Genomic DNA, 20431 nt, shown 5'->3' with positions numbered 1-20431 from the left:
TACTTGTTCTCAACTGGCCTACCTGGTTAAGTAGAGGTGAAATAAATATAAATAGGGATCAAAAATTGGTTTATGTTTAAATTTGGGGGTCAAGGTTAGGCTTAGTGGTTGGGTTTAGCATTAACTTTAGGGATATGGTTAGGGTTAGGTGTAAATTTAATGCTAGCATTAAGGTTAAGGTTAGGCAAATCATGGTTAGTGTATCCACCTTTCAGAACCATACAGAATCAGTCATATATTCACTACCTACAGTTTAGTTCTCTTCATTAGACACACAGTATAAAATAGTAGCCTTGACAAGTATGTATTCAACCAGTACATAACCAAAAACTGGTTGAATCCACATTGTTTCCAAGTCATTTCATCCCCCCCAACAATTAATGTGATGAAGTTGAATCACAGTGGAAAACTCATTGGATTTGCAAAAACACTTTCCATGACAGACTGGCCAGGTGAAAGCTATGATCCCTTATTCATGACATTTGTTAAATCTACTTCAATCAGTGTAGATAAAGATGAGGACACTTGTTAAATTAGGATTTGTATGCTTTGAGACAATTGAGACGAGACATGGATTGTGAATGTATGCGAATAGGGCGAATGGGCAAGGCAAAAGATTGAAGTGCCTTTGAAAATGATTATGGTCACGCTCAACTGCTTCCTGTGTGTATCAACAATGGTCCACCACCCTAAGGTAATCCAGCCAACTTGACACAACAGTAGGAATCATTGGAGTCAACATGGCCCACGCTTTCGATACCTTGTAGAGTCCATGCCCCAACAATTTGAGTCTGCTCTGAAGGCAAAAGGGGGTACAACTCAATATAAGGAAGGCATTCCTAATGTTTTGTACACTCAAAAAGTCATCAGGATAGTACAATGCTTGTGCCCATTGAATATAATAACTAGAATGGACTTTCCCAATTAAATCAACGTTCTGTGATGGGTGTACCGGTGGCCATATTGAGTGTACCCAGTTGTATTTCTATTGTTGGGCCACCTCTCCCTCACTGGCACCTGAGGCAGCAGGGTAGATTCCCAGACCTGTGGAGATAGAAGAGGGACTGCACCAACCCAGAGAACACCAGGAGGAACATGTTGATGGCATCAAGCAAGCAGATCACTTCAGCTCTGATGGAGTCTTATAGCAGGTACATGACTGCTCTTGGGTAGGTTGTTGATCAACATCATGGCCGTGATGACAGAGACAATCGTGAACGCTCTCTTCTTCATGGCCTTCTTCTCCCTCTCCCCTCCCCCTCTTCTCTCCATCTCTCCCTGCCCTGGCATGGGACGCTTCAGGACATGGATGATGGAGAGGCTGCAGAATAGATTGACCGATAGGAAGTGTAGGATGTTGGTGAGGAAGCAGTGGATGGGGAACTGAGGAGTGGAGAGGGAAACAGCAGTCCCTGTGAACATCAGCGTGACCCCCCAGGCCCCGGCCAACCTGACCCAGCCTGTACGTTAAGGTTTTGTACTTCATATAGACCACAGGGTGGATCACCGCCTGGACGCACTCCAAACAGATGATGCACTGGAACTCATGTGAACGGCAATGATGTGGTGAAAAGACAGTTATGCAGCCCTGCAAGAGAGAGTTAAAGAGAGAGAGATAGTTAAGGAGAGAGAGAAAGAGTTAACGAGAGAGAGCATTACAAAGAGAGAGAGATGAGAGGTGTTGGGTTTGCGCCAGACATAGCGGTTTCCTTGATGACCAAAGAGCTCAATTTCAGTCTTATCTGACCAGAGTACCTTCTACAATATGTTTGCGGAGTCTCCCACATGCTTTTGGCATCAGACAGGAGACGCGTCCAACCATGATATATACTGGTAAGATTTTCCGATATTACACGTTTCTAATTTTGACAGAAAGGGGTTTAATTTCAAGTGTACTGTTAGCTAGCAAACGTTAGCTTGCTGGGTCGCTAGCTAACATTATGTGTATGATCTCATTCTTCGTATCTCAGACACATTCGCTTGACTAGTTAAAGCCATAGAACCTGGTGGTTAGCTACTTGCAGATTCATGCAGGGTAGTAACATCATGAGTTGTGATGATGGTCCATTGTTTAGCTAGCTACCTACATGTCTTAACAAAAAACTCAATTCCAGTTAAAGTGTACTAGCTAGCTAACGTTAGCTGGCTGGCTCGCTAACTAATGTTGGGATTCATTGTTTACCCAGCTAGCTATCTTGCTACATTTCTTAACAAAAGTGTGCAAGAGCGCAGAATAACTGATGCATTTTGAACACTCAACATGTCCGGTTTCAGTGCACGTCACCAATGCTCTGGATAACGGGAAACCAGCTCTGCTAGAGCAAGGAAAATGGTCAGAGTGGGGTGTTCTCTCATTTTGTGTCTGGAAGTTGCTAGCCAGTGTTTTCCAGTTAGCTTGGGTGCTTGACTATATTTGTGAGGTTAGAGCTTTCGGAACAACTCTACTTATTGGCCAGAGAGTCCAGTGTGCAGTCTGAACGTGAATCCACAGATGTTCAGTGAGCTGTTCTCTCTCTCTTAGATGTCTGGAAGTAGCTGGCAAGTTAGTACAGAACACACCGATCCACCCTTACATAAATGGGTGGGGCTAAGGCTTAAGAGGGTGTGAACAATTCTGAATGGGTGTAGACAAAGTAGGGCTCTCCAATAGTAGCCCAATAGTAGTACCAACACATTGAAAGAAGGTTTTCTCAAAAGTGAGATTACAAATTGATCAACTTTCAAAGTAGGATTACTTTCCCATTTTTTTTTAAATGCAGTGTATGATATACCATTTTCTTGCTCTGAGTCCCTACTTTTATCCAATGTAAAAACTGAAATTAAAATGCTGCCACATAAGACTGAATCCAAGTGGTGAGTCACAAATGGTTAAAAAGAGTTAGGCCCGTGTCCTTTGAGACACATGCTAGCTCTACTGGTAGTACTGCATGTGTTGTTAGCCCAGCTAGCATGGCCACTGACAGTTGTGAATCTGATGCAGCCGAAGAGCTACTGCCCCCTCACCCCAGAAAGCACTGAAAAATGTACAGGTATGTAGGTCCATCGAAGAGGTGCAAATATCATGACAACTACATTGATTTGTAGTTCACTTATATTGGGAGTAGTGCCTTTTCTCAGCCACAGTGTGTTATATGTGCAAAAGTATGATCTTGTGCAGACATTTAGAAAAAAAACATGCCAATTTGAAAACTGTATTTTTCTGAGCTAGAATTAAGACAACTTTCGACAAGTAAGACATGTATAAAAGCAACAGATACCAGTAATAAGAAGGGGCTAGAAGCATTTTATATGGCAAGCTACCGAGTGGCTAGGACAGGCAAGCCCCATACTATTGTGGAGGACTTCATTCTTCCTGCTGCCACGGATATGGCTGGGACAATGCTGGGGGAAAAGGCCCAAAAATCTGTACAGACAATGGCTTTATCATACAACACTGTTTCAACACTGTTTAATTCATCAGTGACATGGCAGGAGATGTTTTGAAACAATTACAGCTTCTCATGCAAGCCAGTGAAATCCATGCATTACACCTGGATGAGTCAACAGACGTGGTGGTTCTGGCACAGCTCCTGGTATATGTATTTTATGTTTATGGGGGGGTCAATTATGGAATAGTTCTTCTTCTGCAAACCACTGGAAACCAGGGCAACAGGAGAGGATATTTTTTAAGTACTGGGCAGCTTTGTGACATGGACTTTGGTGGGCAAGATACGTTGGTGTCTGTACTGATGGTGCAAAAGCCATGACAGGGAGACATAGTGGAGTTGTAATGCCCGTTGTCCCCACAGCACTTGGGTACACTGCAGCATCAACCGAGAAGCTCTTGCTGCCAAGGGAATGCCTGACGGCTTGAAAGACATTTTGGACATTACAGTGAAAATGGTTAACATTGTTAAAGCAATGCTTTCATATATTTTCTGCACTATGCAATGATATAAACCATGTAACGCTTTTACAAAATACAGAAGTCCGCTGTTTATCAAGGGGCGAAGAATTGAAACGTTTTTTAATTGAGAGACAAAATTAAAGTTTTCTTTACTGACCATCATTTTCACTTGTCTGACCTCTTGCATGATGATGAGTTTCTCACACGACTGGCCTATCTGGGTGATGTTTTTTCTCACCTGAATGATCTGAATCTAGGATTACAGGGACTCTCCACAACTATATTCAATGTTTTTATGAGTGAGTTGTTGTTTAAGTTTAAATTCAGCACGGCCACTGTTTTTATTCAACACTATTATAAAACGCGCTTCTCCGTACTTTCCATCTTGGGCTGCAGCTGCAATGAATCGATAGCCCTGGGTTTATTATAATTATCAGCTCGTCGTGTCCAGTTTAACGTAAAGGAATATTTAACTGTCTCTGGTCGTAGGAACCACATGAATTTGAACTACACTGCCTCATGTGGTGCAAAGTGCGTTTTGCCATCAGGTGGAAGACAGTTTCCACTCTCTGGTCAGTCTCACCGGAGGAAAGGAAGATTTGAGCATTGTTTTGAACGGTCATCCAACTCTGAATTCCAAGTCGGAAATGCGGGCATCTTACTAGAGCGCCGAGTTTCGAACTAAAGATCACTGACGTCGTTATTTGACCTCGTTGACCATCAGATGCAGTTACCATCAGTCCAGCAAAATAAAAAAGCAAATTATTTCAATCTCCACAGCTTCACAAGTGCTAAACTAACTGATCTACTTTGCTATCAAAGCTCGAGTTTTGAAATATAATATGGTCCGATTGGCAAGCCAATCATATAGCCAATATGCTGTGATAATGTATTAAGCGTACTGCCCGAAAATCATTCCTAAAAAAATGTTTGTGTGAGGTTAATGTAAAAAAAAGTAATCTGAGCTGTAGATCTCAGTGTGCTTTTGACTGCGAATGTGATCTTGACTCAGAAAACGTTGTTGACCACCACCCTAAAGGATGTTGTTTACTACACTATGATAGCCTGTTGGGGCTAGGGGGCAGCATTTTCACTTTTGGATGAAAGGCATGCCCAGAGTAAACTGCCTCCTACTCTTTCCCAGATGGAAATATATGCATATTATTATTACTGGTGGATAGAAAACACTCTGAAGTTTATAAACTGTTTGAATTATGTCTGTGAGTATAACAGAACTCATATGGCAGACAAAAACCTGAGAAGAAATCCAAACAGGAAGTGAGAACTCAATTTAGAAAACAGTGCCATTGGATGTCCATGTTAGATATGGATGAGCATGCACTTCCTAGGGCTTCCACAAGATGTCACCATCTTTAGATTCTGGTTGTATGATTCTACTATAAAGGTGGGGCTCATAATAGCTCTTTGAGTGGGTGGTCTGGCAGAAAGCCTCGGTCTCATTGGGCGTGGTCATGAGAGAGTGTTCTTGCGTTCTAATGCCTTTCTTCGGACAATGAAATTCTCCGGTTGGAACCTTATTGCTGATTAATGTTTAAAACATCCTAAATATGGATCGCATTCATAATTTGACTTGTTTCTACGACCTGTAACGGAACTATTTGAATTTTTGTCTGGAGGAATTGCTCGTGCTTTTTGAGGATTGAATGCTGGGCTGAACAAGCAAACAACAAGTGGCTAAATTATGGGCTTTTTGGAACTTTATGGAACAAATCAGTCATTTATTGTCAAACTGGGATTCCTGGAACTGCCTTCTGATGAAGATATTCAAAGGTAAGTGAATATTTATAGTGTAAACTGAGATTTTTTATAAATATATATGCACATTATGGAACAAAACACACAATACATGTATAACATGATGTCCTTTGAGTGTCATCTGATGGAGATAATCAAAGGTTAGTGATTCATTTTATCTATATTTATGCTTTTGTGACTGTGAAAAATCGCTGTGTGTGTTGTTGAATTTGGTGGTCATCTAACATAAATATATGTTGTGTTTTCGCTGTAAAACAATTTAAAAATTGGACACGATGGGTAGATTAACAAGATGTTTATCTTTCATTTGCTGTATTGGACTTGTTAATGTGTGAAAGTTAAATATTTCTAAATAATATTTTTTTCAGCTGAATGGAAGGGGGTGTTCCCTTTTCCCCCTAGCCCCAATGTAGTTCTCTAACCTATCCCCTAAAGTTGTGCACTATATTGGTAATAGGATGCCATTTGGGACTCCCCCTATGTTTAATATTGGGTCAGGATCTAACATCATGCTGAGGGAGTGATATTCAAAGTCATAATCATAATTTAAAATGCCAAGTATACAGTTTAAATAATACATTGGGAATGAACAGAACTTGAGCCCTTCTCAGAAGAGGTAATGATTTCAGAGTTCCCTGTCCTGCAGAAGAGAGTGAGTTATTTTATAATACAGAATTCCCAGTTTGGATTTAGGTTTTCAGGGTGGGAGAGGTCCAGTCCTACAGATGAGAGTGAGATCATTTTTAAAATCATAAATGATAGAATGAGAATAAACAATAAAAGAAAACAATTAAGTTATCTTTGTTTATTAATTATATCTGATACTAAAGTTGAAGTCGGAAGTTAACATACACCTTAGCCACATACATTTAAACACAGTTTTTCACAATGATATTCACATGATATTTAATCCTAGTAAAAAATTACCTGTCTTAGGTAAAAAATAAAATGTCAGAATAATAGTAGAGAGAATTATGCATTGATATCCTGCCTGTTTGTTCCCTGTCTGGGGGAATCGTCGGATGGGGCCACAGTGTCTCCCGACCCCTCCTGTCTCAGCCTCCAGTATTTATGCTGCAGTAGTTTATGTGTTGGGGGGCTAGGGTCAGTCTGTTATATCTGGATTATTTCATCCTGTTTTATCCGGTGTCCTGTGAATTGAAGTATGCTCTCTAATTATCTCTCTTTCTCTCTCTCTTTCTCTCAAAGAACCTGAGCCCTAGGACCATGCCTCAGGACTACCTAGCCTGATGACGCCTAGCTGTACCCAGTCCTCCTGGCTGTGCTGCTGCTCCACTTGTTCTGCCTGCGGCTATGGAACCCTGACATGTTCACCGGACTTGCTACCTGTCCCAGACCTGCTGTTTTCAACTCTCTAGCGACAGCCGGAGCGGTAGAGATACTCTGAATGATCGGCTAAGAAAAGCCAACTGACATTTACTCCTGAGGTGCTGCCCTGTTGCACCCTCGACAACCACTGTGATTATTATTATTTGCCCCTGCTGGTCATCTATGAACATTTAAACATCTTGGCCATGTTCTGTAATGATCTCAACCCGGCACAGCTAGAAGAGGACTGGCCACCCCTCATAGCCTGGTTCCTTTCTAGGTTTCTTCCTAGATTCTGGCCATTCTAGGGAGTTTTTCCTAGCCACTGTGCTTCTACACCTGCATTACTTGCTGTTTGGGCTTTTAGGCTGGGTTTCTGTACAGCATTTTGAGATATCAGCTGATGTAAGAAGGACTTTATGAATACATTTGATTTAGATTTGATTTATTTAAGCTTTTATTTCTTTCATCACATTCCCAGTGGGTCAGAAGTGTACATACACTCAATTAGTATTTGGTAGCATTAACTTTAAAATTGTTTAATTTGGGTCAAACATTTTGGGTAGCCTTCCACAAACTTCCCACAATAAGTTGGGTGAATTTTGGCCCATTCCTCCTGACAGAGCTGGTGTAACTTGAGTCAGGTTTGTAGGCCTCCTTGCTCATACGCGCTTTTTCAGTTCTGCACCAACATTTTCTATATGATTGAGGTCAGGTCTTTGTGATGGCCACTCCAAAACCTTGACTTTGTTGTCCTTAAGCCATTTTGACACAACTTTGGAAGTATGCTTTGGGTCATTGTCCAATTGGAAGACCCATTTGCAAACAAGCTTTAACTTCCTGCCACCCCGTGCTTCATGGTTGGGATGGTGTTCTTTGACTTGCAAGCCTCCGCCTTTTTCCTCCAAACATAATGATGGTCATTATGACCAAACAGTTCTATTTTTGTTTCATCAGACCAGAGGTCATTTCTCCAAAAAGTACAATATTTGTCCCCATGTGGAGTTGCAAACCTTAGTCTGGCTTTTTTACGGCAGTTTTGGATATAGATACATTTGTACCTGTTTCCTCCAGCATCTTCACAAGGTCCTTTGCTGTTGTTCTGGGATTGATTTGCCCTTTTTCTCACCAAAGTACGTTCACCTCTAGGGGACAGAAGGCGTCTCTTTACTGAGTGGTATGCTGGCTGCATGGTCCCATGGTGTTTATACTTGCCTACTATTGTTTCTACAGATGAGCGAGGTTTCAGAATCTTCTAAAGCCATGACTTCAGTTTCTGGAATTTTCCAAGCTGATTAAAGACACAGTCAACTTAGTGTATGTACACTTCTGACTCACTGGATTGGTGATACAGTGAGTTATAAGTGAAATAATCTGTCTGTAAACAATTGTTGGAAAAGTTACTTGTGCAATGCACAAAGTAGATGTCCTAACCGACTTGCCAAAACTATAGTTTGTTAAACAAGAAATTTATGGAGTGGTTGAAAAACAAGTTTTAATGACTCCAACCTAACTGTATGTAAACTTCCCACTACAACTGTACATAATGCTTCAGTAATGTCTTATGAGAAGATATTGATGCATTACACCCATTCATATCAGAGGTTCAACAGCACATTTAAATGTTTTCCTTATCATTCCTAAAAACAGTGCTACTCTGAACAGTGATTTACATTTCTTGATTCTGTAGTTTAGTTTAGTTCTTTTTTTTAAGTAAAAGCTGTGAAGTCCCAAATGGTACCCTATTCCCTATACAGTGCACTCTTTTTAACCAAAGCACTTTGGGACCTGGTCAAAAGTAGTGCACTAAATAGGGAATACGGTGCCGGCTAAGGTCAGCCTTCCTCCAAATGTGCTCTCATTAGACAGTCAAAGTGGCTGAGCTACAGAGTGAATCAAACATGGCCAGCAGCTAAGGCTGCTGATGCAAATTCCTGGAGATGTAATGTAAAACTGTGTGTGTGTCACAGAGGTCAAGGGTTCATTTAGGCAAATTAAGTTGTTGAGAATCTTCTTGTAATGAAAACCTCTATATACGTATGTTAAATATATTATTACTAAATATGACTTATTTCATTCATGTATTGTTTATAATGTTTTTCATTTCTTTACATTGACTGAGAATTCCCTTTTACATAAATCAACTGTTGCACTGAAGTAGTGAGCCATTGGAGTGCATTTTAATTAAATAGCATTTGCACATGAAAGAACAAGACCCCTTAACTCAAGCCAAGCCTTGTACTTTCCATGGTAACATGAGGTTAGCCGTTTTAGCACAGTGGCTAGCTGTGCTATGGCTGGGTGGAAGCTAATGGTTCATGCATGACTTGAACATGGAAATCAGTACATTTCCCTTTGTGTGTATGGACACCACACTGCTGAACTAACTGTTTTCAAATCAGAAGGATACTGCAAAAGTAGGTAAACATAATTGACCATGAAGGGATGAGTAAAGTTGTATTGAATTGACAGAAAATATTAAATTGTCTGGTAAACATCTGTCTTTAAATGATCCAACATTGGCTTCAATGACAAAACGGTGACACAGATTCAATAAAAAACACTTCATTCTCATTGTACACTGGTTTCTATTTTAATTTCTCACTCTTCCATATCATGGGGAAAGTTTCTAACAAAATGAAAAATATATTGACTGAATTAAAATGGAATCTTCCCGATCTTAGGGTCAAAATGTTCTTGCTGATTTGTCAGTGTGGTGGCTGATTGGTTGTTAGGGTTCTCACCTCCAGGTTCTGGTAGGTGTTTGAGGTTCCTGCAGTGGTTCTGCTTGGCCTCGTCAGTTCCAACGTAGAACTTAGAACACACCTTTCAGAAGAATCCTGACTTAGGGACCAGAAACTCCATGGGACCTAAGTAAACATACACACACTGCACCTAGCACCAACACAGTATTCTGATGATAGATACGCTTGACTAGTTTATCATTAGAAATACCCTAATCAATTATAACAAGTAGTTGATTCTAGTTGATTATGTCAGGACTGTGTGTGTATATATGTGAAAAATCTATAAATCGTTAATCACAAAAAAATTCACTGAACCTTTGGAAGCAATCCAACTTATGTAGTTTCAGGATGTCAACCAATCACCCCTTTCAACAACCTCTAAAAAAACACTGCCTTTTGTGCCATCCTGACACTCCTTGCCATGTTTCGAATGAGAGCACCAACAGACTGGAACCTAGGCTAACATGTGCTTGCTACCACAATTGATTTACCTTATATGGCTGAGTTTTCCTACATTGCAGTTTAACATCTAGCCATCTAGTTGTTACCATAGCTACCACTGTTTAATAACTAGCCATCTACTATTAACAATTGCTACCTCAGTTTAAAGTGGAACATTTTAACAACATTGAATCTTATAAGAATCTGTTCATATACACACCCAGGAAGAATGACACTTTTCATTACATTTTCAGACAAGCGAAAGCAACATGTAACAATTTTAAAGATTTTTCTGAGTTAGAGTTCATATAAGGAAATCAGTCAATTTAAATGAACTCATTAGGCACTAATCTATGGATTTCAAATGACTGGGAATACAGATATGCATCTGTTGGTTACAGATACGTACCTTAAAATAAAAGCTAGGGTCGTGGATCAGAAAACCAGTCAGTGTCGGGTGTTACCATCATTTGCCTAATGCAGCGTGACACATCTACTTTGCAAAAAGTTTATCTGGCTGTTGATTGTGGCCTGTGGAATGTTGTGCCACTCCTCTTCAATGACTGAGCGAAGTTGCTGGATATTGGTGGGACCTGGAACACACGGTTGTAGACACTGATCCAGACCATCCCAAACATGCTCAATGGGTGACATGTCTGGTGATCATGCAGGCCGTGCAAGAACTGTACACAGCTTCCAGGAATCCTTGCGACATGAGGTGGTGCATTATCATGCTGAAACATTAGGTGATGCCGGCTGATGACAATAGGTCTCAGGATCTTGTCGCAGTAGATCTGTGTAGTCAAATTGCCATTGATAAAATGCAATTGTGTTCATCATCTGTAGCGTATGCCTGCCCATACAATAACCCTACCTCCACCATGGGGCACTCTATTCACAACGTTGACATTAGCAAATGGCTCGCCCACACCACAACGCCATACATGTGGTCTGCGGTTGTGAGGCCAGTTGGACTTATTGCCAAATCTCTAAAACGACACTGGAGGCGACTTATGGAAGATAATGTCACATTTGTGACAGTACTGCACATTTCAGAGTGGACTTTTGTTGTCCCCATCACAAGGTGCATCTGTGTAATGATCATGCCATTTCATCAGCTTCTTGATATGCCACACCAGTCAGGTGAATGGATTATATTGGCAATGCAGAACTGCTCACTAACAGGGATGTAAACAAATTTGTGCAAAACATTTTTGAGAATTAATATTATTCTGCATATGGAACATTTCTGGAATCTTTTATTTCAACTAATGAAACATGTGACCAACATTTTTCATGTTGCTTTTATATTTTTGTTCAGTGTAGTTAAAACATCTAGTTGTTACCATACCTACCACAGTTTAACCTCTAGCCATCTAGCGGTTACCGTACCTACCACAGTTTAACATCTAGTCATCGAGCGGTTACCATACCTACCACAGTTTAACATCTAGTCATCTAGCGGTTACCATACCTACCACAGTTTAACATCTAGTCATCTAGCGGTTACCATACCTACCACAGTTTAACATCTAGTCATCTAGCGGTTACCATACCTACCACAGTTTAACCTCTAGCCATCTAGCGGTTACCGTACCTACCACAGTTTAACATCTAGCCATCTAGTGGTTACCGTACCTACCACAGTTTAACCTCTAGTCATCTAGCGGTTACCGTACCTACCACAGTTTAACATCTAGCCATCTAGCGGTTACCGTACCTACCACAGTTTAACATCTAGCCATCTAGCGGTTACCATACCTACCACAGTTTAACCTCTAGCCATCTAGTGGTTACCATACCTACCACAGTTTAACCTCTAGCCATCTAGCGGTTACCGTACCTACCACAGTTTAACATCTAGTCATCGAGCGGTTACCATACCTACCACAGTTTAACATCTAGTCATCTAACGGTTACCGTACCTACCACAGTTTAACATCTAGCCATCTAGCGGTTACCGTACCTACCACAGTTTAACATCTAGCCATCTAGCGGTTACCATACCTACCACAGTTTAACCTCTAGCCATCTAGCGGTTACCATACCTACCACAGTTTAACCTCTAGCCATCTAGCGGTTACCGTACCTACCACAGTTTAACATCTAGTCATCGAGCGGTTACCATACCTACCACAGTTTAACATCTAGTCATCTAGCGGTTACCATACCTACCACAGTTTAACATCTAGTCATCTAGCGGTTACCATACCTACCACAGTTTAACATCTAGTCATCTAGCGGTTACCATACCAAACACAGTTTAACATCTAGTCATCTAGCGGATACCATACCTACAACACTGTAAAATCTAGCCATCTCGTGGTTACCATATATTCAACTTATCTAGATACAGTTGGTTATCTGACCTCACCACAACCACTCATCTGCAATGATCACAATCACTCATCTATGTAAACCAGGTTAACATTCATTGACCACTTATCAACAAAGATTGGTATCCATCTCAATCACTACTATGCATATGAGGTGGGCTGGCTACAATATCTCAAGCACTATTCTACCAAAGAGGAGCCTCATTCAGGGGTTGAAACAAGAGATTGATGTTGTAGGAACCTCTGCCTTGCCATAGGAGGAAAGACAACAGGCAAGCCAGAGGTTCCTACAACATCAATCTCTTGTTTCAACCCCTGAATGAGGCTCCTCTCCTTCAGCATTGGTATTGACCCCTGTCCCTGTCTCCACCGTTATTACTGTCAACCAAAGATTGTAGTTCCCACTGTCTACCTTTAACACCAGTTGGAGATGTCGACTGGAAGGTGTATCAGTCATAAGATCAAGCTTAGGATCAGGTTTACATCCCCACCAAGACACATGTGTTCTTCCCCTCAGTTTACTGATGCTGCCCATCATCTCACTTAATGGACCACACCTGACATGCAAATGTTTCCCAAGGGTTAAGACTAAGCAATGTTTTGTATGGAGGCTACTGATACAAATGTCATTGTATTTGTTATTGTAATTATTGTTAATATATATTATTAATAAACAGACATCCTCTATTTATCCTCTTTAAAGAAGAAAGACAGATAGACAGACAGATAGACAGACAGACAGACAGACAGACAGACAGACACAGACAGACAGACAGACAGACAGACAGACAGACAGACAGACAGACAGACAGACAGACAGACAGACAGACAGACAGACAGACAGGGAGCTCCTTAATAAGTATGTATTTAATCACATCAACCCAACAATAATTACATTGTAACTTTCAAGAGAAAACACATGTAAATGTTTGGTGCCAGTCTGTAAACTATCGAGCTCATTTTAAAACAGAATGACACCAAGTCTATTTACAAACAAGTATATTATGGCCAGAATTCAATACGAAGCTCTGCTATACAGTGTATTCGGAGAGTATTCAAACCCCTTGACTTTTTCCACATTTTGATACGTTACAGGCTTTCTCTAAAAGGGGTAAAACAATTATAATCCTCATAAATCTACACGCAATGCCCCATAATGACAAACCAAAAACAGGTTTTTAGAAATTGCAGCAAATGTATTAAAAATAGAAACCTGAAATATCACATTTACATAAGTATTCTGACCTTTTATTCAGTACTTTGATGAAGCACTTTTGGCAGCAATTACAGCCTAGAGTATTTTTGGGGTATGATGCTGCAAGCTTGGCACATCTGAGTTTCTCCCATTCTTCCCTGCAGATCCTCTCAATCTCTGTCAATCTCTGTCAGGTTGGACAGGGATCGTCGCTGCACGGCGATTTTCAGGTCTCTCCAGAGATGTTCGATAGGGTTCAAGTCCGGGCTCTGGCTGAGCCACTCAAGAACATTCAGAGACTTGTCCCGAAGCCACTCCTGCATTTTCTTACCTGTGTGCTTAGGGTCGTTGTCCTATTGGAAGGTGAAGCTTTGCTGCAGTCTGGGGTCCTGAGCGCTTTGGAACAGGTTTTCATCAAGGATCTCCATGTACTTTGCTCCGTTCATCTTTCCCTTGATCCTGACAAATCTCCCATTCCCTGCTGCTAAAATCATCCACAAAGCATGAAGCTGCTACCACAATACTTCACATTAGGGGTGGTGCCAAGTTCCCTCCAGACGTGACACTTCGCAGTCAGGCCAAAGAGTTCAATTTCTGTTTCATCAGACCAGAGAATGTTGTTTCTCATGGTCTAAGAGTCCTGTAGGTGCCTTTTGCCAAGCTCCAAGTGGGCTGTCATGTGCCATTTACTGAGAAGTAGCTTCCGTCTGGCCACTCTACCATAAAGGCCTGATTGGTAGAGTGCTGCAGAGATGGTTGTCCTTTTGGAAGGTCCTCCCATTTCCACAGAGGAACTCTGGAGCTCTGTCAGAGTGACCATCGAGTTCTTGGTCACCCCCCTGACCAAGGCCCTTCTCCCCCGATTGCTCAGTTTGGCCGTGTGGCCAACTCTATGAAGAGTCCAAACTTCTCCCATTTAAGAATGATGGAGGCCACTGTGTTCTTGGGGCGCTTCAATACTGCAGAATTATTTTGGGGTCTGTGCCCCGACATAATCCTGTCTTGGAGCTCTACTGACAATTTCATGGCTTTTTGCTCTGATATGCACTGTCAGCTGTGGGACCTTATAAAGTCAGGTGTGCACCTTTCCAAATCATGTCCAATCAATTGAATTTACCACAGGTGGACTCCAATAAAGTTGATGAACATCTCAAGGATGATCAAAGGAAATATGATGCACCTGAGCTCATTTTTGACTTTGATAGCAAATGGTCTGAATACTTATGTAAATGAGGTAATTCTGTTTTTTTGTATATAAAACATTTTAAAAAAACTTTTCGCTTTGTCATTATTGGGTATTATGTGTAGCAAAACATATATATAATCAATTTTAGAATAAGGCTGTAAAGTAACAAAATGTGCTAAAAGTTTAATGGGTCTGAATACTTTCCAAATCCACTGTATCACACTTGAAATTTGATACATTGGAAGCCATTACCTTGAATGATGTGAATGGGGTTCCCTTACCTTTCAAATTTGAATTGTCTGTAGATTATGTTTAATCTAATTGTAGATTAAACATAATCTACAGGGGTGAATCAAACCACCACTTTCTAGACCACTGATTACTTTGGAAATACATTCTAACATCATTATTTGGAAAACAATCAAATCCCTATGGAAGAAAATCATATATATAAATTCACAAATGAATATAAAATAGAAAGTCATTTACTATATTTTTAAGGTTGTAATTGGTTGAACAGATGTTTGACTTTTTGTCTTAGAGACCTCTGATACAGGGCAGCTTCCCAACCCTGTGGAGGTAGAGGAGGGGCTGCACAAACCCAGAGATCACGCTCATGCAGAAACAAATGGACATGCCTGAAGAAAATATAATGGATGGAATGTAATTTTTAGCCGATATCACCAGTACTAGTGGGAGTTGAGACACCACAGCGTACACCAGGATAATCAAAATGATCTTAAAGGCCTTCATCTTAATTAAGTTTGTCCCCTCCCTGTCCCCATCCCCCGGCCCTGGACGTTTCAGAGCCCAGAGAACTGAGAGGCAGCAGAACGACATCAGCAAAACATAGATCATTGACTGGCCAAGGATAAAGTAGACAAATGCTGGTAAAATGTTCTCAAACACACCCAGACAGGAGGACCCCAGAATCATCAGCCAGACAACACCACAACACCCCACCCTGTATCTCAGGGGTTTGTACTTCAGGAAGACCACAGGGTGGACCACTGCCAGGTAGCGCTCCACACAGATACAGCACTGGAACAGGGGACGACCGGCGCTCAAGAAACCAAAAGAAAATGATGCAAGATATGCAAGTGCAGATGTAGGAATCTGATTGTTGACAAGGACGAAGACAGAAAACAGGCAGTAGAGGACCTCAGACACAGCCAGGTTGAGAGAGAAGTAGTCTGATGCCATCGTCCCTCCAGCTCCAGTCAGTATCAGCCACAGGACGTAGACATTGGTTGGGAGACCCAGGAAGATGTTGATTGTACAGGAAGCAGTGTAGATGGATGTTATTTGTGCATTGAGAGCAGCTAATGAAGAGCTGTTTGTCTCTGAGATGTTCATGTCTTCACCTTCTGTACTGGTGTGTGGGGATTCAGTATTCTATAACAATAAAGAGGTTTCACAAGGATGTGTTCTGATGGAATGCTGCAGAAATACATTAATCAATCAAAGGAATACAATGTTTTGTTCAATCCAATTTGAACTAAGTCAAATCAGGAAATGTGACTTTTGGTCCTTGAAAAGCGTCATATCGGTAACATGTATTATTAAAATTAATACAATTACATGTTATTGAATTACCTCACTCAATGTCTTTATTGAACACATCTAATGATATTATCAAAATTCAGCAAATCTAGCACATATTCTCATTGGTTCTTTATCTGAGATACAGTCAGAGACAAAATGAACCAACCTGAATAGACGGTCTTTTCTTCTTGTCTGAAGGTGAAGGGGTGATGTTAGGGTTGACAAGCTGAAGCAGGAGAGCAGACGTTAATAACACACCCTCACTCAGTCTCTCAGTGAGTTAGTTTTGCATCACCTGCATTCCCTGGTGGGTGGAGATTTCAATTTAGGACCAATGGAATGGCCAAGGAACTCACCCAGTCACTCCTTCCCTTCCTCCCTCCCACCCTTACTACCTCACTCGATCGCTCACTCCCTCCCTCCCACCCGCCCTCCCTTCCTCCTTCACCCATAATTTCGCCCTTAGCCACACCCACCAAGACACATGTGATGCTCCCATCTGTAAATTGATGCGGCACATCACCTCACTTGGACCAAAACCCACATGCAAATGTTTTCCATGACAACACTAAGTGATGTTTAGAATGGTTGAAGATAGTATGTTTCACTGTGTAGAATATGCATTGGATGGATAGGGGTCTGAGTATTCGCAAACCAAGTCAGGTCAAAAGGTCAGGAAAAGCTACTAGCCCTAGTTACACAATATGGTGTTCAGTGCAGAAGTATTCAATGGCAAGTATTTATGTCATTATAGCTGGAACTTCCTCATGATTTTAAGGATAAATATTTTGAAATATAATTATTTTATTGCCCACAATATAAATAGGGCGGCTGTGGATCTGTCTCCATCCGTCTGTCCCTTAGTCACACACATACTCAGACCCCACTGTCCCCATTTCAATGAATCTTGGGTGAATTATGTGTCTTGCTATAGACATCCGGCATTTACAAAATTACACTGATCGGAAAGATGGTGCCCTTTAAGAGATTTAAAATACAAAATTTGACATTTTAAGCCTCTCACCCCGTTTGACCTAAAGACATGAGATTCGTTAAATAGGTCCCCCCTCAAAAGGAACAAATTTGCATCACGGACCCACAAAGTCCACCATTATGGATTTTATGCCATTTAGAATTTTTGGAAAAACACTTAAAACGCTACACTTCTGTCATCGAATGACCGATCTGCACAAAACCTGATATGTGACATCTGCGGAAAAAGTCCCTCATCACAATATTTTCCAGAATAGTACCTAAAACAACATGGCTGCTATTGACCAAAAAACATTCACATGGGTGTGGTCTGGCACATAAATGCATATAAATAAGTCAGGGATGTTCATATTGTAACACAATTTGGTAGACATATTGCGAACACTGTCAGGACTCAACATAAGTAAGAACATTAATATCGACCACACGGTGGCAATACAACTGGCACATGATTATATTTCTTGATCTGTTTGACTCGGAGAGCGGAAATTTGGCACACATACTCAGGGATATGAGTTAACCCACACTTTATCTCAGACACCACTGGCCCAATGTTGATCAAACTTGGGTGAATGATGCGCCTTGCCATACAGACCTGTCATATGAAATAAATAATACACTGATAGGCCAAAGGGGGTGCAATAGCAATCAACTGTACGTATGTTAGTCACATGCAAAATCTCAGACACCAATGATCCGATTTTGATGAAACTTGGGTGATTGATGCTTCTTACCATTGAGAGCTGTCATTTACAAAATCACACTGATTAGCCCAAGGTGGGTGCTGCACCATTTGTGGGGGACTACATGTTTACTGTTGCCTATTTTGATCATGGTTAGTGATACACCCAGCAGTCATATGAGACAGAACTTCATTACCAAGCTGTCACCAAGCTCTCTTTCTCACAACACTCATTGGAGAGGTTGTGTGTAGGACTCCTTTTTCATTCTCTTAGTTCTTTCTTGTTTTTATTTTCATGGTGGAGGCTAAAACATTGTTATTGTCCCCATTGTGAATTCAGAGGTGAGACTATGGATCTGTCTCCGTCTGTTCATAAGTTAGTCACATACAATATCTCAGACACTTACTGGACCGATTTTTATAAAACATGGGTGAATAATCCGTCTTGTCATAAAGATCCGGAATTTATAAAATTACACTGATAGGATTAAGAGGGGCGCAAAAGTAATCAACTGAGATTACAAACTTTGATCAAACATATCTCCTGTCCCGTTTGTGACAGATTTGTTGTCACTGATTGCCCCTCATGGGGATTGTGGCATCATTTGTGGGGGAATGCATGTTTATTGTTGCATATTATAATAATTGTTGTTATTTATAAAAAATATAGAGACATATCCTTTATTTTTCCCATTTAAATAATACAGACAGACAGGGAGTTCCTTAATAAGTATTTATTGAACATATCATCGACAACAATATGTAAATTGTAACATTCAACCACAATAATCCATAATTTCAAGAGAAAACACATGTAAAGTGGGGCAAAAAAGTATTTAGTCAGCCACCAATTGTGCATGTTCTCCCAATTAAAAAGATGAGAGAGACATGTAATTTTCATCATAGCTACACTTCAACTATGACAGACAAAATGAGAAAACAAAATCCAGAAAATCACGTTGTAGGAATTTTTATGAATTTATTTCCAAATTATGGTGGAAAATAAGTATTTGGTCACCTACAAACAAGCAATATTTCTGACTCTCACAGACCTGTAACTTCTTCTTTAAGAGGCTCCTCTATCCTCGACCTGTATTAATGGCACCTGTTTGAACTTGTTATCAATATAAAAGACACCTGTCCACAACCTCAAACAGTCACACTCCAAACTCCACTATGGCCAAGACCAAAGAGCTGTCAAAGGACACCAGAAACAAAATTGTAGACCTGCACCAGGCTGGGAAGACTGAATCTGCAATAGGTAAGCAGCTTCGTTTGAAGAAATCAACTGTGGGAGCAATTATTAGGAAATGGAAGACATACAAGACCACTGATAATCTCCCTCAATCTGGGGCTCCTTGCAAGATCTCACCCCGTGGGGTCAAAATAATCAGAACCACACGGGGGGACCAAGTGAATGACCTGCAGAGAGCTGGAACCAAAGTAACAAAGCCTACCATCAGTAACACACTATGCCGCCAGATTAGTAACACACTAATCCTACTGTGCCAGACGTGTCCCCCTGCTTAAGCCAGTACATGTCCAGGCCCGTCTGAAGTTTGCTAGAGAGCATTTGGATGATCCAGAAGAAGATTGGGAGAATGTCATATGGTCAGATGAAATCAAAATATAACTTTTTGGTAAAAACTCAACTCGTCGTGCTTGGAGGACAAAGAATGCTGAGTTGCATCCAAAGAACACCATACCTACTGTGAAGCATGGGGGTGGAAACATCATGCTTTGGGGCTGTTTTTCTGCAAAGGGACCAGGACGACTGATCCGTGTAAAGGAAAGAATGAATGGGGCCATGTTTTTGGAGATTTTGAGTGAAAACCGCCTTCCATCAGCAAGGGCATTGAAGATGAAACATGGCTGGGTCTTTCAGCATGACAATGATCCCAAACACACCGCCCGGGCAACGAAGGAGTGGCTTCGTAAGAAGCATTTCAAGGTCCTGGAGTGGCCTAGCCAGTCTCCAGATCTCAACCCCATAGAAAATCTTTGGAGGGAGTTGAAAGTCCTTGTTGCCCAGCAACAGCCCCAACACATCACTGCTCTAGAGGAGATCTGCATGGAGGAATGGGCCAAAATACCAGCAACAGTGTGTGAAAACCTTGTGAAGACTTACAGAAAACGTTTGACCTCTGTCATTGCCAACAAAGGGTATATATCAAAGTATTGAGATAAACTTTTGTTATTGACCAAATACTGATTTTCTACCATAATTTGCAAATAAATTCATTAAAAATCCTACAATGTGATTTTCTGGATTTTTTTTCTCCAAATTTTGTCTGTCATAGTTGAAGTGTACCTAT

This window comes from Oncorhynchus masou, chromosome 20, assembly GCF_036934945.1.
Source record: "Oncorhynchus masou masou isolate Uvic2021 chromosome 20, UVic_Omas_1.1, whole genome shotgun sequence".
Taxonomy (NCBI): domain Eukaryota; kingdom Metazoa; phylum Chordata; class Actinopteri; order Salmoniformes; family Salmonidae; genus Oncorhynchus; species Oncorhynchus masou.
This window is presented reverse-complemented; position numbering follows the sequence as displayed.